At 43.5% G+C, this 21,462-nt stretch overlaps 1 protein-coding gene and 1 long non-coding RNA gene across 2 annotated transcripts in view; both read left to right on the forward strand.

Annotated features, from left to right (window-relative positions):
- The window catches only part of LOC6031465 (somatomedin-B and thrombospondin type-1 domain-containing protein), a 108,755-nt gene that overhangs the window by 66,464 nt on the left and 20,829 nt on the right, over window positions 1-21,462 (forward strand). The window lies entirely within an intron of this gene.
- Window positions 1,781-2,319, forward strand: LOC119767148. The gene is made up of 3 exons (XR_005277358.1): window positions 1,781-1,961; window positions 2,042-2,125; window positions 2,201-2,319. It is a non-coding gene; the product is annotated as an uncharacterized LOC119767148 (long non-coding RNA).

A 21,462-nucleotide genomic window follows, 5' to 3' on the forward strand; every position in this document is an offset into this window, starting at 1 on the left:
TGACGTGGGTGGAGGATTTGTCCCCTTGCACTCAAATCCGGGTGGAGGTCCTAGAAGAAGATAAAGTAGGAAAATAAATAATTTCCAGAGCAAGAACAACGAGATTGTCAAGCGTTTGAAACGACTAGATACCATAAACGATCGGTTAGAGAATGAGCTAATGTCCAGAAAAGCTTTGTGCCCAAGAATCTACGGGCAACCCAAAGCTCACAAAGCTGGATTACCACTACGACCAGTAGTTCCAAACATGACAGCACCCACCTACACTCTCTCAAAGTTCGTTGGACAGATACTGCAGAGCTCACTGCAAAGCACCTACAACATAAGGGACTCCTACAGCTTCTGTGACTACATCAACGGCATCACCCTCCCAGCTGACTATGTGTTGGTATCCCTGGACGTTGTTTCTCTTTTCACGTGCATTCCCTTCGAACTTGTTCGACGCGATGTCACGTTCAACTGGAGCGACATACAGAAACACACCAACATAAACCTGGAAATCATGTTGGAATCATCGAGTTCATCATGAAATCATGCTACTTCACATTCGAGGAAAGTTCTATTCACAAATTTTGGAACTGCCATGGGTAACCCCTGTCGTCCCCACTAGCCGATCTCGTCATGGAGAATCTGATGCACGCCGTCGTCAAAAGCTCGATTTTCAACCACCAGTGCTCAAGAAGTACGTCGACGACCTGATCGTAGCGCTTCCCTGAACAAGTTGAAACACGTCCAAGACTCATTCAATAGCTACAGCCAACACATCCAATTCACCTACGAGCTAGAAGAAAACAGGAGACTGCCGTATCTGGACATGGTATTGGTCCGCACCGAAGCCCAACAGATCCGGACGGAATGGTACCGAAAGCCAATTTCGAGTGGTCGTTTTCTGGACTTCTTCTCCTGCCACACCACGAGCCAGAAGGTCAATACAGCTATGAACTTCATACAACGTGTAGACAAACTGTCTACCAACTTAAACACTCGGGAAAAAATGAAGATCGTGGACAGGGAGCTAGAAATCAATCATTACCCAAAACCCCTTCGGCGTCGACTCATCAACTGCCAGCTATGTAACCGTTCCAGCAACGGCAACCAACAACAACAACAACAACAACAAACGCAACAAGCCGAACCGAGCCACCAGCAGACAAACATCTGCTACCGATCCATACCAAACATCCCAACCTTGTCACAAACTATAGCCAAAACACTCAAGCAGGACTACCCGGAGGTACGGTTAGCTTTCCGCAACACCAACACTGTGGGCTCAAGCTTCTTCAGCAACATGAAGGACAAGGTGCCCACGGAGAACCACACCAACGTCATCTATGCTATCCCATGCAACGAATGTGAGAGTTCGTACATCGGGATGACAACAACGCAGCTGAAAACGAGGATGTCGAGCCACAGAAGCGACATAAAACGGTTGGACGAGCTGCTACAGGCGGGACACACCACTGACGACTACAAGATAGCCGAGCTGAGGCAGAAAACAGCTTTGCTCGAGCACAGCATCGCAAAACAACATTCTTTCGACACGAAAAAAGTAAGAATCTTAGACCAACACAACCGTGGTACAGCTCTACCAATCCTAGAGATGTGCCATATCACGAACAATAACCATACCGTAAACAAACGTACAGATACAGAGGGCCTGAGTATTATCTACGCAGGATTACTACACACACTTAAAACTAAAAACTATAAACACAGAAAACCCAACACAGTAACACCGGGTGAAACAGAACAAGAATAGTATTCCTCCCTTCTCCCACATTTGACCCACATTTAGTACACAAAATGACCCAAATTCTAGCCATGCCTTTGACGCTTTTTGGTGAACAAACCGCCATTAAGCTCCGTTCGATTGAAATTGACCGTTTCGTGGATAGTGCAACACAAAAAGTTTTTTCGAAACCGAAACCAGCAGCTACCAGCATAATATGTGCTGCTATGCAGTAAGTGCCCTTAGAACCACTTAAAACATTGCTCAATTTTAACACCCCCCCCCCCTTTGTGCAAACCCTTAAAATTACAGCCAACTAAGACTGAGGAACAACAACAAAAGACAGTTATCAATTTACCCAAAACCCCAAAAATAACAAGAAAACAAACCGTTTTTGTAAGTAACCAACAGTATTTTCCCACCTAAAACAAGCACTAATAGTTAAAAACAAAAAAAAAAAATATTTTTTAGAATCCTTGAAAAAGGCAATAAATTTGCCGAAACGTCGGAAATTGAAACAATACATTGTTTTCACTGCTAAATGACTGAAAGCCGAAAACCAAATCCAAAATTGTAGAGTAACAGTCGAGAGCATAACTACTCAAAATAATTAGTCAAAAAAGGAAAACTTACCATAGTAACAACACGGCCCAGGAGGCGTGTACGCCGCTGCGCGTGGTTGGCCACCGTCGGCGTGGGCGGAGGATTTGTCCCCATCCACTTTTTTCCGGGTGGTGGTCCTAGAAGATGATCAAGTATTTAAAAACGTGGGTTTTATAGAAAACCTAGATGTCTGGGTATCAAAAGATCGGAAATTTTATGCCCTTTCCGATGCCACATAGGTTGACTTGTTAATTGTGGACCGGTTCGAATGCCGGCGGATTTTCCGACGACGTGATTCCGGGTTGGTACGAAATTCCAACGAAAAATCTATTCTAGCGATACAAAGACCCCCAAAACGGTGTTATACCTACTCCAGAATGTTTATTTAGCAATTCTATGGTAATATATTGACATTTAGTTAAATTGAAAGTTTGCAAAATTAAGTTTAGATAAGTTTTATGTAGAATTTCCAGAGTTATATAAACTTTTATACTAAGTAATTAGTAAACTTTGTATTCAATCCAAATTATTTTTTTAATCAGTCAAGGATGCCTATTTGGAGTTGGGAGACTGGATTTATGGTGATTTGTCAACAAATAACTTTATTTATGTTAATTTTTCGAAAGGTGTACAAACTTTTTTTGCACCTTTTTTATTTTTGTAATAGTATTTGTTATATAACTTTTTATAGAAAACATATTTTCATGAGCTTTTTGCAGCAAAATGTTCGGCATGAGTTTCTGAACAAAACGTAGTACTAGGTTTATGTCAACATTAAATTGTTTACATGTTTCATCACAAAATGTGCATAGTGCCCAAGGGGTGTAAATACTTTTTTTACATACTGTAAATCGAAGTTAACATTTCAAATAGTATCATGTACATTAATTAAGCATGAGACATAAAACTATTGCAAGTTTTAGTGACGAAATTTCAAGAGAAACTCAAATTATAAAATAATGGACCGGTGAGATTTTGAATTATTCAATTTAAAAAGGCATAAAATTTACAAGATCTGGTTCAAATATCGAAAGATATATTTTTGTAGTACGTGTACGACACATTTTTTTGGTCAAAAAAATTAACCCTAAAGTATCGTAGAAAACTAAGAGGAAACTTTTCATTTAGAAATAGGCACATAAGTCTCGTCAGAAAAAAATGTAAATTCTGGTGCATATTCCCATTATACAAACGTACAAAACTACCCCACAAATATCAGCCAAGTCCATTGACCCCACCAGGTTTTCTGTATTGCTAATCACTTAACTTACCATTTTAGCATTACAATCGTGAGGACCTACCCCACCACATGCACCCCCTCCTAGGTCGAAAGATATTCCGGCCCACAAAAGCCCCGACTCGTCGACCTAGACTAGAGCGTCCAATTTCCCGTCCCGGGAAAAAAATTCCCGGGAATTCCCTGTATTTCCCGAAAAAAATATTTCCCGTTTCCCGGGAAATTTGTAGATTTCCCGGGAAATCCCGAAATTTAAGCGGAAGTATACATTTTCTCTAATTTTTGGAACTATTTTTTTGAAAATGCTCTGAAAAAATAATAAATGAATAAATCATGATTTTGTTCAATTAAATTTATTGTTTGGTTTATATATAATTAAAGAAATTATGATATCAGAATTATTTCTAATAATATTTATTTTTAAAGCAACTGGGAATAGAACTTGCTTAATTAATATTAAATTATTACAATTAGGTATTTTTTTATAGATTCATGTTATTTCATCAAAACAATGTTAACTCCTTGCCTCCAAATTAAAATTGAGATTTTTTTTTTACGTTTTTGTTAACCATGATCAAATGAGATGAAAATCAAATTTGCGCAAAAAGAATTAATTCAATAGGTTGAATACCTAGAGACCGAGCCACGTAGCCCAGTGGTAACGCTTCCGCCTCTTAAGCGGTAGATCGGGGTTCAAATCCCGGCTCGTACCAACACAACTGGTGATCTTTTCCCTTCTGGAATCGATTGCTTAGTAAAGGGAAGGTAGTGTATCGTCACAAACTGGACCTTATCACGACACCTTAGGGAGGCGACCTATGGAATGTTAACATTAACCTTAACATGTTAACATTAAGTTGAGAATGAAACTGCCACTGAATCCGCTTTGTAAATGCCGGCCCCGATACTCTTCAAGGGTGTTCCCCTCAGGAACTGGGAAAGATTTACTTTACTTAATACCTAGAACTAAAGAAATTACAATTTGAAGTAAAAGAATTATGGAGCACTGGTGCAACTACAGGTGTTAGAGGGTTTAATGTGAAAAATAGAAGACTTTTTGTGGAATGATGTTAATTTTTCGTTTAATTTAAATCATGTTGCATAATAATACAAAAAAACATGGATAAATTAGTTTCTAATGTTTGTTCTCAAAAAATGCAAAAATATATTCATAGCTTGCTTCAAATATTTGAAAACATTGGGTTGTTTGGAGTAAAACAAACACAAAAAACTAACTTAATCCACCTATGTGGTTGGAGCCTTCCTCACAAGAATGGCTGTACACAAGTTTCATCTATTTTTTAGATCCGGCTTCCAAAAAGTACATCGATATCACTTAAGTGGCCGAGACAGGGTTGCCAGATCTTCAATGTTTTGGACTCGTTGGAAAGGTCTTTTGATAACCTAACCAACAATAGGTCGGATGGTGGATCTGGACATAGTTTACATACATTTAAGTGAGATCCGGCTTCAAAAAAGTACATCAATATCACTTAAGAGGCCATAACTCGAGACAGAGTTGCCAGATCTTCAATGTTTTGGACTCGTTGGAAAGGTCTTTTGATAACCTAACCAACGATGGGTCGGATGGTGGATCCGGACATAGTTTACATACATTTAAGTGAGATCCGGCTTCAAAAAAGTACATCAATATCACTTAAGAGGCCATAACTCGAGACAGAGTTGCCAGATCTTCAATGTTTTGGACTCGTTGGAAAGGTCTTTTGATAACCTAACCAACGATGGGTCGGATGGTGGATCCGGACATAGTTTACATACATTTAAGTGAGATCCGGCTTCAAAAAAGTACATCAATATCACTTAAGAGGCCATATCTCGAGACAGGGTTGCCAGATCTTCAATGTTTTGGACTCGTTTAAAAGGTCTTTTGATAACCTAACCAACGATGGGGCGGATGATGGACCCGGACATAGTTTACATACAGTTAAGTGAGATCCAAATATATGTGAAAACACATTTTTATACATAACTTTTGAACTACTTATCGAAACTTCAATCTGTATAAAACTCGATCTATGGGACCCTAAACCAAGTCGAATGCAACAAGTTCGGGTCAAATCGGTTCAGCCAGTGCTGAGAAACATGAGCTAGTTTGTGGGTCACATACATACATACACACACACATACACACAGACATTTGTTCCGTTTTCGATTCTGAGTCGATATGTATACATGAAGGTGGGTCTACGACGTTTTTATACGAAGTTCATTTTTAGAGCAGGATTATAGCACAGACAAACAGACGGGACACTCGAGTGCCGGACCATCGTCCTTCAAAAACGGTTATGTCGAATGCAATTTTGTTTCGGCATCCACTCACCCGGCGCTGATGGCGCTGCTGTCGTGACAGCTCACCCGTCTTTTCTCAGTGTGTGTGATGCGTGTTTTTGTTTTAAGGTTGAGCGTGAGCACGTGCGAGGCAGCAAATGAGAACACAAAAATTTATGGAATTCAGGAAATCTAACGGTGAATCGCAATCCAGGTTTTGCAGGAAAAGGTTGGGGCAGCCTTGGCCATAGCCTCTTGCCCCAATATTAACCCGGTAGGCCTGTTCAACTGCCTGCCGATGTCGAGGCTGCTGCTGAGGTGCCCGCTACTGCGGAGGAGTCATCTCATTCGGAGCAACCTGCTTATCCTTCGTGGACTGCTGCTCAGATTGCTGCTGCTGGTCGTCCTTTTGGCCTTTTGGCGATGTTGCGCCACTCAATCTTTTTTCCACAGTTCAGTTTCTGTGGTTCTGTTTCGAGATAAATTTAACGGCAGCATTTTTGGGAACCTTTGCCTTGCTTTTATTGTTTGGCGCAACTTAACTGCGCCGTGGACACGTTCCCCGCGGATGTTTCCTGGGGGAGGAGGAATCTTCGATAGAACTTGGAAGCAACGGGGAGGACCAGTGGTTTGATCTCTATCATTGCGGTTTTAGTGCGTCATTGCTGGTGCTGCCGCATGATTTGGCTCATGAGGTTCTGCCATTGGAAACGGAACTGATTCACCGTCATCTTCGACGTTGATTTTTATTTTTTGCATCGGGTACTGACGATCAGCATTAACAAAATTATGTCGGTCAGCTGTTGATGTTTACAATCGTTAAGGCTTGATTGTCTCACGCATACACTGACATGACACATGACAGTAATGGATTTGTATTGGTATGTTTGGGCTGCGCTTCGGCATCAGCTCACCAGGCAGCGCTGGCGTCGCCGTGATCTGATGGGGTTGATTAAGGACGATGGATTTCAAAAAAAAATTGTATGGAGAGTCACGTCTGTTTGTCTGTGATTATAGCCTTACCTCAGTGAGGAAGGCAAAAAAGCTTTACCATTTGTTCAAGAGCTGAAACAGTATTTGTCATGAATAACATAATTTCTGCATGTTTTTTCTTATTTCAATAAATTGGTCACAGAAGCAAGTTTAAAATTTCTCATAAAAAATACCAAAATACATTTTCTTGTAGTTGAATAATTTTTTACATGCAGTCAAGCTGTTTATTGATCTTCACACTTATTTAAACCATTAATGTTGATGTGCTATACAATTTTATAGCATAATATTAATTAAAACCACAAGATCCTCTGTAATTATTAAGTTTTTTGTAATTACAAAAGCCGACTCGGTCCTAACCAGGTCCCAGTACCGAAAAGGACCTAATAAAAATAATTTTATGAAAAAAAAAAAAATATTAATTAAAACCAAAATCATAACAATTTTCAATAAATTTAAAATTTCCCGGGATTTTCCGGGAAATTGGCTGGAAATTTCCCGTTTCCCAGGAAATTTGTAACCTCGGGAAATTGGACGCTCTAACCTAGACTTCTGTGGCTAGCGTGCGTGAACTGTTGCGAAACAGTCCTCGCGCGGAGATGAGCAGAATTCCCTTGAATAATGTTGTTATACGCGAGTTAGGATGGTTTAACGCCCACGATGATGTTGTAGTTACGAAGCGTGCCAATTAACGCGAGTGTGATGATTCTTTACGTGAACAGCATAAACATGAGATGCTGCCAGTGGAAAGATAATGACATTCCAATTAAAATTTATGGAGTTCTTTTTTGAGATTCAGTTTCAACCCTCCTCGAAAAGCATCATAATAAAACCTCCAGGCATTAACAATGACAAACAAAGCACAGCGCGACATACATGCGACAAACCGCAGCACTTCTTAAAGTCGTTCAAAGCACAGTTAAGCACCTGTCAAGCACATTTTCCCAGTCCCAGTCAGCAGTATGTTACTGTTCTTCCAAGGCCATCGAATCCACCCACTCGAGCCACCCGCTTCGGCAGAACATTCAACCTCGTTTTATCACGATAATTTCCAATTTTCTTGAAGTCGCGCGCGCGTTCGACCGTTCCGTTCTGTGCTTTTTTTTTCTCTCTGTGTGTGCATACTTCGAAGTCTCGGTCGACGTCCTTGCTCCTACCCCTGGGGGGTTTGTGGGGAATTTGGGGTGGAGAAAATCACACTGACTGAGTTTTTTTTGTATTATGGTGGTTCTGCCTTTGTTGTTGGGGCGAGTCAATGGCGATGACGACACAAGGTTTCAGGTCGTTTGAAGCACAGCACAGGTGCACTCAATGCACCCACACAATCGGGTGGAAACGAAGCTGGAAACTTTCCGATTGATGAAAAAAGAAACGGAAGCAACAAACAGCTGGAAATCTTTTTGTGAATGGAGGTTTTGTCTGGTGAACTTAATTTTAATTAAATTTTTGAATCTATTTTAACATACTGTGCTGTTTATTTTGGTTTTAAATCCAATTTCAATATGTATAAAGAGGGTGTTTTCATATTTATTTTGTTTCTAAAACTAAGTTATTATAGATTATGATTTGTTTAATCTTTTGGAAATTTGCTGGAAATTTATTAGGCCGTTGCAAATATTGTTCAATATTATTAATTTGATTGGAAAATAACTAAACGCGTGTAAAATGCATTTTAAAACGTCTTTTTCATCCAAATGTTGAAACCACGGCTTGTAATTTTTATAAGATTTATATTTTTTAAGCTGCCAGAAATCAATGAATTAACAACATCAACAACATTACACACTTTTAAATTGAACAAACGTTTTGAAAAAGTAAGCACAATTTAAGCAAGGTCTATAACAGTTTGCTCCCACAAACCATTTTCGAATCATAGAATATTAATTTCGGAACGATTGGTTGCGTTCACACTTTGCGGAATGCATTTCAATTTGGTATGGGAATTAGTATGGAAGCCCCTCTTTTTACATATTGATTTTTATCACTTTTATTTTCCATTAAATTTTCCAAACCATCAAAATAGCGTTTAGGAGCACAATACTTTCTTCGGGAGAGGCTAGATAATTTTCTCAATTCAATTTGCAATTTGTGTTTTTATTAGAATTTAGCAGTTCTGTTCCAGGATGTTACTTTTGCAATTCAGAGATTTGGAGAACCTTTCAACTGAGATCAATTCATAAGCCTTTGTACATATTTCAACGTTTAGATTTTGCTAGTTGAGTGCTCTTTTAGGGAAATTTTTTTTTTGTAAAAAACCCTAGATCTATGTATTTTCTCAATTCTAACGCTATTGTATTGGCTTGAAAAAAAAAATGTGGAAAATAAAAATGATAAAAATCATAATGTAAAAAAAATAAAATTTAACCATACTAATTTCCATATCAAATTGAAATTGCGCAAAGTGTGGACGCAACCAACCGCTCCCAAATTTTGGGGCGTCGTTTAGTGGCCTAGAAACAATCTAAAAAACATAATGAAAAAAAAAACGATAACCGCTAACCATCCTAACTACAGTATGCAAAAAAAGTATTTACACCCTTTGAACATGATTGCGCTGCATTGAAATTTACAGTCCACATTTTTCCCAGTGTACCCACACTAACACATTGTAAACCCCAAACCCATCACACCTCAAAACTATGACACTTTGACACTGAAATACACAAGTAAAACCGTTCTTGCACCGAGCAGACGTGTTCCCTTTATTCGCTCGAAACCACGAAAGAATTCGCGAAGTCCGACCAGTGAAAAATTCCCGAACATTTTGGTCCTATCGGAACCGGATAAGGACATTTCGCGATTCGGAAGTGACTCGGTTACGCGGATCGGTCGCGAGTGCAAGAAAAGTTCTCGAATTTGCATCACGTGCAAAGCGTGCCGCCATTTTGTACCGTCGCGTCGGTGGTGTGCACAAAGGAGACGTGTGGAAGAAGTGCGAGGCTTCTAGAAGCACGAAAAGTAAATCTGCACCGTGTGCGGAAATTGTCCCGGATCGGCGCTACGCCACCGGACGCATAAAAACTGAAGTGTTTAAGACGCACCAAGTGCGGAAGATCGCCACGCGGTCATCTACCGGATTGCCGCTACGCCACCGGTCTGGAAGAAAATAGTGACGCACCAAGTGCGTAGGTCGCCAAGCGGTCGTTTTCGCCCAGATTGGCGCCGCGCCATTGGTAGGAAAAAGTGAAGTATTGAAGTGTCGCACCAAGTGCGGTTTGATCGCCACGCGGTCGAGTGTCCCGGACTGGCGCTTCGCCACCGGAAGTGAAAAGAGAAAAAGCTCCGTGCTTGCGAGTTCGTCGAGCGAAAGAAGAGAGGAAAAGCTCCGTGCTTGCGAGTTCGTCGAGCGAAAGAAGAAAAAAAAGTGTGAGGTTATACGTAACCTAAAGTGAGAGTGCAAATGAAGAAAAAGCTAAATGAGTGAACAACAAAAGAAAGTAAAAGAAGAAATCAGTGCTACTCCAAGAGTAACGAGAAGTGTAACAAGGAAAAATCTGCTAGCGGCGTTAACGGGATCGGGCGCCGATCGTGAGGACGCTGTCACGACAGTTGAAAAAGCTGTACAGTTTCCAGAGCCGTTGCTACCTGCCGGAAGCGCCGTGCTGAGTATTGCCGAACAAAAGGAGTTGGATCGGCTGAAAAAGGAACGGGAAAAAATGGAGCGCAACTTGGAGAACCTGAGCGATCGTGTGGACACGATTAAGCAGAAGTTGTTCCGCATGAAGGAGGCGCTCGGGACGATGGACAATGTGCACTACCTCAACCTACAGTTGCAAACACTGCAGCGCTGCAACGAGGAATTCGACACGCTGCACAGCGAAATCGTCGCTCTCGTCAAGAAGGAAGACAAAGTTAAGTGGAACCAGGAGTACCTGAACTTCGAAGCCCTACACGGTGAGTTGTACGTGAACGTGCAGACAAAGATCGCCAATCTCCAGAAAGCTGATTCGAACCGGGCTTTGACATTGAACGCCAGCGCGTCAGAGTTCCTCCCGAGAACGCAAGTAGTACAAAACGTCCCCCACCTGAACGTGCCGTTGCCTTCCTTCGACGGAGCCCCAGAGAATTGGTACGCATTCAAATGCATGTTCCAAACAGTGATGGGTCGGTACCCCAACGAATCGCCAGCGATTAAACTGTACCACCTGAAAAACTCTCTGGTAGGGCGCGCTGCGGGCAAGATTGATCAAGACGTGATCAATAATAACGACTACGAGTCGGCATGGCAACTGTTGGAAGACACATACGAAGACGAGCGCCTAATCATCGATACCCACATCGATGCGTTGCTGGATCTTCCAAAGCTGACACGAGAGAACGGTGACGAGATGCGAAAACTGGTGGAGACTTGCACGAAGCATGTGGACGCCCTCAAGAATCGTGAACTGCCGGTGGAGGGCCTGTCGGAGATGATTCTCGTCAACCTGATCAGCAAGCGATTGGATCGAGAGAGCCGAAAGCTGTGGGAGACGTCGCTAGTTCGTGGGGATCTTCCGTCTTTCGATGACCTAATCGACTTCCTCAAGGATCGGAGCCGAGTTCTCCAAAGGTTGCCGAGCAACGCCAGCACGAGCCAGTCACAAGCGGCACCGAGAGCCCCTGGTCAGCAGCAGGTAGTGGCGAAGCCCAGGCAGACGAAGCTGTTCGTGCAAACCAACAAGGAGTCTTGTCCGTGCTGTTCGAGCTCGCACCCCGTCTTCAAGTGTCCCGAGTTCAGGAAGCTGCCTGTTGGTGAGCGGTTTGAGAAGGTGAAGAAGGCAGGTATGTGCTACAACTGTCTTAAACCTCAACATCGTGCCGACGCCTGCGCATCAACTCAGCACTGTAAGACCTGTGGCAAGCCGCACCACAGCCTCCTCCACAGCGAGCGCCCCGAAAATCCCAAGAAGCATACCGAACCAGACCAGCCGAAGAACCCAGTGGACGCAGAGAAGCAAGAAGAAACACCAGCTGCTCCCGAGCAGCGCACAGTGAGTTGCTGCACGCAAACGCAAGCGGCCCAGAAGCAGATCTTCCTGTCTACTGCGAAAATCGTGGTGTTTGGTTCCGGCAATGCGACTACGACCTGTAGAGCGTTGCTTGACTGCTGTTCCGAGTCCAACATCATCACGGAGAGGTTGGCCAGAAAGCTGAACATGCAGATGCTGGAGATGAAACCCCCGATCACGATCTGCGGACTGAACGGGATGAAAACGACGGCGAACAAGATCGTCCAGACGAAGGTGTCGTCGCGAGTCGGCGATTTCACTGCCGTGCTCGACTTCATCGTAACGCCCTCGATCACCGAGTTACCAACAGGTAAGGTAGAAACCCATACTTGGCCCCTCCCTGCTGGCATTGAGCTAGCTGACCCCACATTCAATGTTCCTGACGACGTCGACGTGATAATCGGCGCTGAGCTGTTCTACGACGTCCTGAAGAAGGGACGTGTGAAGATCGGCGGTGACTTCCCGACACTAGCCGAAACAGCATTCGGGTGGGTCGTCAGCGGTCCTGCGCGGACCAAGCTACCAGCTGGGCAGAGAAGAGTCTGCCAACTAGCCACCACGTTCGAGGACGTCAACCGTACTCTCTCCAAGTTTTGGGAGTTGGAGTCAGGTACTTCTCCAGCAAGATGACCGTGACGGAACGTGCGGTGGAGAAGCATTTCGAGGAGACGCACTGCCGCAACGCCGAAGGACGGTACGTTGTCCGACTACCGTTCAACGAACTCAAGAGTCAACTGGGCGACTCGTACGAGAACGCCAAGCGTCGATTTGGGAGGCTGATGGTTGGCCTTACCAAGAACCCATCCAAGCGAGAAGCCTACACGCAGTTCATGAAGGAGTACGTGGCGTTGGGCCACATGAAGGAAGTGAACCACAGCCCGGAGGAGGGCTACTTCCTACCGCACCACGCGGTCTACAAGGAGGCCAGCTCAACGACAAAGGTTCGAGTGGTCTTCGACGCCTCGGCGGCGACAACAACGGGCGTGTCCTCAACGACACCCAGCTGGTGGGCCCGACGGTGCAGAGCGACCTGGTAACGATCATGCTGCGCTTCTGTACGCATCAGGTAGTGCTCACAGCGGACGTACCTAAGATGTACCGACAGGTACAAGTGCACCCTGACGATCGAAAGTACCAGCGAATTCTGTGGCTCAACGACGCAAACGAGATGGCTACTTTTGAACTAGCAACAGTCACCTACGGCTGTTCGAGCGCGCCGTACCTCGCCACGAAGGCGTTGACGCAGCTGGCCTCGGACGAGGCGGACAAGTTCCCGAAAGCGGTTCGAGTAGTCAAGGAGGATAGCTACATCGACGACTTTCTCACCGGCGGAAAAACGGCGGCTGACGTCGTCGAGATCTACGAGCAGCTGAAGGACATGCTGAGTCGAGGTGGATTCGGTGTGCACAAATTCTGCTCCAACAGCGCCGAAGTCCTGAAGCACATCCCGGCCGAGCTCCAGGAGAAGCTGGTAGACTTCGAAACTTCCGAGATCAACGACACGATCAAGACGCTTGGGCTGATCTGGAATCCGAACTACGACTACTTCACCTTCAACGTTCCACACCTGGTGCTCAAGGGAAGTCGGCCCACAAAGAAGATCGTGCTCTCGGAAATTGGAAAGCTCTTTGACCCACTTGGTTTTCTGGGACCGGTGGTAACGAAGGCGAAACTGATGATGCAAAAGCTTTGGGAGCTAAAACTTGGTTGGGACACCGAGTTGCCGGACGAACAGATGCAGCGGTGGTTGGTGTTTCGCGAACAACTCGTGCTTGTGCGGAATATCAAGAAGAGGAGATGCGTCATCCCGGCTGACGCCAAGAAGTTGGAGCTGCTTGATACTGCGACGCCTCGAAGGCGGCGTACGGAGCGGTCTTGTACGTCAAGAGCGAGCTCAAACACGGCACGATCAACATTCAACCGGTGTGCAGCAAGTCACGCGTCGCCCCACTGAAACCCACGACGATCCCTCGACTCGAAGCATGCGGAATGGTGGTGCTGGCAGAGCTGACACACAAGACGCTGGGAGCCCTGAACGTGAAGTTCGACAGAGTGCGCCTTTTCTCCGACTCCATGATCTGTCTGAACTGGCTGAAAAAGTCCCCGGCGCAACTGAACGAGTTCGTGTGCAACCGAGTGGCCACAATCGTCGAACTGACCCAGAACTACGAGTGGGGATTCGTCCGATCGGAGAACAACCCCGCTGATTCGTTGTCACGAGGCCTGGACCCCGAGGAACTGATCGACGACGAGCTTTGGTGGGACTGCGACCCAAACCAGCGACAGCCCAGTGACACCAGCGAAGCCGAGGTTCCTGAACTGGCTGATGAAGATCTCCCGGAGCTGCGCAGTGCGAAGGTCGTCCTTGCTGTAACCGTGGAGAAGCCGTGCACCAACTTTAATCGCCTCAGCAACATCAACCGACTGTACCGCGCGTGGGCTTACGTGTGGCGGTTTATTGAGATCACCCGATCGAAGAAAAGGAATCCTCCCAGCAATCCGTTGACGGCGAGTGAGTTGTCCAGGGCAACCACAACCATCGTCAAGATCATCCAGCAGGAGGCATTCACGGAGGAGATCAAGCAACTGCGTACGGGACAAGCGAAGCGGAACAAGCTGTCGAGTCTTGCGCCCTTCCTAGATGGCGATGGCTTGATTCGAGTTGGCGGGCGATTGAAGTACTCGAACATTCCCTACGCCGGCAAGCACCAAATCCTGTTACCCGAAAAGCACCCGTTCGTCACTCTACTGGTTCGCCACCTGCACGAACTGAACCTGCACGTAGGACAAAACGCACTAGTATCGATGATCCGCCAGCAGTACTGGCCGATCAAAGTGAAGAACACGGTCAAGCGAGTCACCTTCGACTGTGTCATCTGCTTCAAGCACAGACCTCCACAAGTACACCAACCGATGGGTGAGCTGCCAAGCTACCGTGTGACACCCGCGCCAGTGTTTGCTTCGACCGGTGTGGATTTTGCTGGACCCTTCACACTGCGAGAGAGTGGCAGAAAGCCGAAGTTCTACAAAGCCTACGTAGCAGTGTTTGTGTGTATGGCGGTCAAGGCGGTGCATTTGGAGCTGTGCACGGATCTGCGGACGGAGACGTTCCTGGCAGCACTGCAGAGGTTCACCAGTCGACGAGGCCTCCCATCGAACCTGCACTCCGACAATGCCACGACATTCGTCGGTGCCAAAAACGAGTTGGCCGAACTGCGGGAACTGTTCGAGAACCAGGTGCACAAGGACAAGCTGGCCGACTTCTGCAGTTCGAAAGGCATCACCTGGCACTTCATCCCACCCCGTAGCCCTCACTTTGGCGGGATATGGGAGGCAGGAGTCAAAGCGATGAAGTACCTGCTCAAGCGCGTCGTGGGTGAAACACGACTCACCTACGAAGAGATGACGACATTCCTGGCCCAGGCTGAAGCAACAATGAACTCTCGTCCGATGTGCCCCCTCTCGGACGACCCAAACGATTTGCAGGCTTTGACGCCCTCCCACTTCCTGATCGGGCGACCGGCTCACGCCCTACCAGAGCCCTCGTACGAGCAGGAGAAGACCGGCAGGTTGTCCAGGTGGCAGCACGTGCAGTACATGAGAGAGCACTTTTGGAAGAGGTGGTCTGCGGACTATCTCCACACGTTGCAGCAGCGGCAGAAATGGAAGGACGGCGTGCTGGACATCAAGGTTGGAGCCTTGGTGTTACTGCGAGAAGAGAACATTCCACCCCAGCAGTGGAAGAAGGGCCGCATCACAGCCACACATCCCGGCGAGGACGGTGTGGTGCGTGTGGTCACCGTGAAGACGGCGAGCAGCGAGTACAAGCGGGCAGTGACCAGGATCTGCCTGTTTCCGGATGTTGACTCTAACGACCCAACGGGGGGAGTATGATTGCGCTGCATTGAAATTTACAGTCCACATTTTTCCCAGTGTACCCACACTAACACATTGTAAACCCCAAACCCATCACACCTCAAAACTATGACACTTTGACACTGAAATACACAAGTAAAACCGTTCTTGCACCGAGCAGACGTGTTCCCTTTATTCGCTCGAAACCACGAAAGAATTCGCGAAGTCCGACCAGTGAAAAATTCCCCCGAACAGAACACTATGCACATTTTATGATGAAACATGTAAACAATTTAATGTTGACCGAAACCTAGTACAACGTTTTGTTTAGAAACTCATGCCAAACATTTTGCTACAAAAAGCTCATGAAAAGATATTTTCTATAAAAAGTTCTATAACAAATTCTATTCCAAAAATAAAAAAAAGGCGCAAAAAAAGTTTGTACGCTTTTCGAAAAAATACAGTTATTTGTTAACAAATCACCATAAATCTAGTCTCCCAACTCCAAATAGGCATCCTAGACTGATTAAAAAAATAACTTGGATTGAATATAGAGTTAACTAACTACTTAGTATAAATGTTTATATAACTCTGGAAATGCTATTTAAAACATATCTTAACTTAATTGTGCAAACTTTTAATTCAACTAAATGTCAATATATTATCACTGAGTTGCTAAATAAACATTTTGCAGTGGATATAACACCGGGTCTTTGCATCGATTGAATAGATTTTTCGTTGGAATTTCGTACCAACCTGGAATTACATCGTCGAAAAATCCGCCGGCATCCGAACCAGTCCACGATTCAAAAATCAACCTACATGGCATCGGAAAGAGCATAAAATTTCTGATCTTTTGATACCCTTACATACTTTTTCTACATACTGTATGTTATGTTTCGATTTTTTTTTACCCCATAAAAATCAATCATGTGGTTTTGAAATTATTTTTTCGAAAGTTTTAGTAAATTGTGTTTACAAAGTTGCTAGAATAAGATGATTTTTTCCATTTTTTTATCGTGCAAGGTAGTTCCGTCATATGGAGCGAATTGGGAAAGTTGTTTAAGCCTTGTTGCAACGTTATCCAAATTTCAAGTTTTCATGTGCTCTGAAAACTACTGTCTCTTTACTGACTGTAGTCCTGATTCAACCCAGTTGAAGGTATCTGGTTTGTGTCTATCATTCTAACGTTGTAAGTCCCTTTGAAGTCCAATACGGAGGCTCTAAGTAGCTCTTTGCACGAAATTTATCGGACGGTGAAAACAGAAACAACAACAGAAAGCCGGCACAATATCCAATCCCGTTGCTCAGGGAGCACAATTCGACGCTATTTTTATAAATAGCGCCATGTACATAGGCGTTTGCGTGAGACATGGCGCAATTTGAAATGTTAGCAGAGAAGTGATCAAAATGTTCACACTTTTTTCCCTCTGAGCCTCGGGCTTGGTCACCGGAATACGGACTGGAGATCACTTTAACATCGGGGGAAAAAAGCTATTTTCTAACAGGGAGGAAAAAATGGGAACGAGTGAACCTTTGTTCTTTGAAGGTAGTTTCAATTACTTTCTACAAACGAAATCATTTACAGTTGGGTTGGTTTGGCAGGACGTCAATTAAGTCTAGAAGTATGCGAAGATTTTTTTCTGGGAATCTTTTGGTTGAAAATGATTTTTAATTTACTTTTTTTTGCGTCAAACATTGTTTTTTCTTTGTACATGATTATTAAAGCTTTTCAAGTTACTTTTGGATTCCTGAGTAAACTAAATCTAACTTTATTTACTTCAATTCGGCGTCCTAGTAGGCGGATTGCCACATCCCAGGCAAAGCTCAGATTATCACGGCATGCATCGAACCGTACAACTCCCCCTTTTAACGTGCTATGCCTACTTTGGTTCTCACAGTATATTCTTTCATACGATGATGATAGGGAAAGCTCATGCAATGTCGTGTTAGGTATGTCGTTGGCCTGGCAAAAGGAGGCAGCAGCATGCTTGGATGGCAACCAGCCTGGCATGAATCACCCCTCAGGTGATGCCATTACTACCATTTTCTGTCTGTTCCATGTATGAAGGACACAGATTTGTTGCTTTGCTTTTTCTCTGGTTTCATGACTAGATTTTATTTTTATTGATTGAAAGATAATTGAGAACTGGAACTTATGTATAGCTAAATTTGTTTTAGACATTTGAATGTGAAGCTTTCACTTTATATGACATTACAAAATACATTATTTGATTAAGCGTTTAATTTAAATTCAGTCTGTGAAGGTGGTACTTTATAAATATATAAGTGAATAAAAAAGTTTCGATTATCCTCACAGCAAATTAAATATAAGGTCTAACATCCAGTTTCCAAGCAATAGCTAATTGCACCAAGCAAAACTAAAGTCAATAGAATTCTTCTAAGCGTGAGATAAGATCTCTCAAGTGCCTACTAATAAGAATACGACTTGTCGTAAAAGTTTGTGATGGTTTATCCGATTTGCGCCAACAGCCAACCCGGTGGTACGCCATTTAATGATCCATAAATCGCAAAGATGGCCCACATCACAATGAATTTTCGCGGATTGAAAGAAAAATCCATTTTGCGTGGACTCTAAGTGTGCTGCAATAAAGTTTCATTGCGATTATTTTGCTGGCTAAATCTCTGGGAAAGGAAAATACTCGAAATAATTAATTTTATGGTGTTTTGCGTGCGTTAGATGAGAGAACCTTATGCTGGTTGCTAATAGTCCCACAGCGATTCCTTCGTTATCAAGCTGAATGAAGAGCTCAGTTTAATTGCTGACAAAGGCACCGTAAAACCTAGCTGGTTCGACAAAGTTGTTTGTTTTTATCTTGACACATTCTTGCCAATCTTTGGATCTACAGACAGCAGTGCGACAAACTACTGTGCCTCTCACCTTCAGGCAAACAATGCCAAAGGCATTTCTCATATCCGAGTAAAATCAGGTTAGTTCATACTAAACACTTGCTGTAGAGAGACGTTGGTGCGAGCCCCGTTCGTGCGTAACGACATAACAATGTTTGATGGTTGTTTCCTGTTGTCGTACGTGTGTTCACTCAGTGTCAAGTTCAAATCACAAACTTGCACGTTGATCACGAGCAATGTCTGATGTGTAAGTTGATTATAATCGTTTGTTAGACATGCAATTGAAGAGATTTACAAAATGATTTTGTGCTCATGTAGCACACACAACCTCATGAAAATTCATCAGAAACTGATCAAAATTCACCAATGCCTGATGTAATTACCATTTTTTTCTGTGCACCCAAAATTCAGACTTGAGAGAATCGTTTCCTCAAAATTAATTGAGAGCTCAGTGACAAAATCGAAACAATAATTCTACCAACGCCGGAACCCGTACAATTGCCTCAACAATCAAGCCTTCGGACACCTAGTTTCGAGTAGGAATCTAGTAATCGAGAACGCCAAGGCAATGCTATAGAACGAATATTTTTTTTAATTCTACTAACCCATACCATTAAAACGAATGTGTTCATTCGTTAATTAAGACAATAAATCTTCAACAAGTGTCATACATCGACCTCTGACCACTCCTTAGTCATCAGTAGTGTAGTGGCCGAGGCATTCAAGTCATTAGGTTAGTTTATCAAAGGTCTCTGCCAGAGACTCTCTGGTTCGATTCCCGTAGTAGACACTTTTGGTTTTTTGTTGGACGGATGAACTTTTGTTTTTGCAAATGAACCTCGAACGAATAATGCTCTCGCCCATCTCGAGCTGTGTTCTCTGTGTTCGTGAATGGTACCACTATTCTCTCGACTCAAGGCCATTATTCTCTCGGACGAGCGCTGCCCAGTTTTGGGTACAGAGTATTCCTAGAAAACCATTTACTTTGTAAAAGTAAAAAATACTTCCGTCATAAATTTAAACAGAGATATTAGCAAAGATTTAGTTAAACTTAAACTTGTCCTCCATTCACAAGAGAAATATTTTCCCCCAGCATTACAATGCCATCGCGAGAACCCCCACACACACATCTTCCCACGTGGCATGAATGCGGTTCCAAGGGTTCCACCGAATCCTGTGGGAGGTGATCGCATCCCGCATCCGCAGTGGAATAGTAATCACACAAATTGTATAATCGGAACGGAATGCCGGAATTGAGCGCCAGCCAGAAACCTTCCTCTGCTTCTCTGGCTGGATGATGCGGAAGCTTTCTTCCCATCCTGGCATGGGAACCGACGACGACGACGAAGTACACCTGCAGCAGCAACCAGACTCTGTCTGTCGAAACACAAGAAGGGCAGTCCCCTACGTCTGAGGAAATATGAATGGAGCAATTTGAAATTTTGGGGGAGGGTCCTCCATCCAACTCCCAGCAAAGTAGGGGATGTAGATTTACGGTCTTGCAATTAAGGTTAATGAGGTGACTTTTGGCGTACAATCGTTGGGTACGATGTCGTTCTGGCTCACAGGTTCCGGAAATTGTAGACTATGTCACAGTTGCATAGCTGTTACACATTGGGGGAGTGCGAATTTGGGTGCCGCTTCCGCGGAAGTTGTAAGCGTTTTGCATCCTGGGATAAAATTAGCTGATTGTGTTATTTCGTGGGAACAGTTAAACTGCAAGAAAGTTTTGAGTAATTTTCCCACGCCAACATCTGCGGTGATAGTTAATTCCGGAAATTGACGATTGTGCTGAGTTGGCATTCCATGGAATGTTTAATTTGAATCAAATTGCAGGAAAGAAACTTCGACATTCGCGATCTAAGACACGTGAGATAAATGCTGTCTTAATATAGTTATATATTCGTGGGATGCAATTCGTTGATGCTACAAATTGCATTTGCTGTGCGCAAAACTATCTTATCTATGATTATTTTGAAGGTTATTTTTAAGACTAGTTCTTTTCACGGCTTAAAAATTGAAATTTCGCATCATGCCAATTATAAAACATTGGAATTTCACGGAAATTTCACGGTACTTCAAAAACTGCTCAAATCAAGCTTAAAAATGAGTTATTTCTTATAATTAAGAACAGAAAAGTGTCTAGGCTTTATCCATCAATAAGGCTACTAACTGTACGGATTTTTTCCTTACCATACGGATTTTTGAACCTCTTCGCGGATTTTAAACAGGCCGGAATTTTTGTAGGGAATTTTACGCATAAAACGGATTTGTACGGAATTTTAACAACTTTTCAATCATTGAATTGCTTTTTTGATTTGTTCGAAGCTTTTGTTAGCTATAAATTTTTATTTTTCTGTGAGTTTAATTTAAAAAGGGAGAGTTTTCCGGGGTTTCCTCAATTCAAACTTGTTTATCAATAATTCTAGAGTTTTTGAACTAATGTCTTTCATATGTTGATAGGACCTTTAAAAAAATGTCTAGAATTGTTCTTTTAGAAATTCCTTACTAATTATATTTATCCATTTTCAAAGGCTTTCTAAAACTTGTGAAAACATTTGAACATTTGAAGAGACTTTTTTTAAAGGTCATATAAACTGTTGTGTTTCACATGTTAAAGGACCTTTTCGATAAAAAAAACTCGGATACGGATTTTTGCTCAGCAAGAGTTGGTAGCCTTATCCATAAAGTACGTCACGCTAAACTCAGCCTAAATTTACCCCCCCCCCTTCCCCTTTGTCCCACTTACTTTATACTTATAACACGCAATGTCACACTTTCTCAGACCCCCCTCCCCCCTAGAGCGTGACATACTTTATGGAAAACACCCTAAAAGTTGGCAATAGTTTAAGACTCAAAATAAAACCCCCTGGCACAAATTATTTATTAAAAAAGAT

The sequence above is a fragment of the Culex quinquefasciatus genome, chromosome 2 (genome assembly GCF_015732765.1).
Source record: "Culex quinquefasciatus strain JHB chromosome 2, VPISU_Cqui_1.0_pri_paternal, whole genome shotgun sequence".
Classification (NCBI taxonomy): Eukaryota; Metazoa; Arthropoda; class Insecta; order Diptera; family Culicidae; genus Culex; species Culex quinquefasciatus.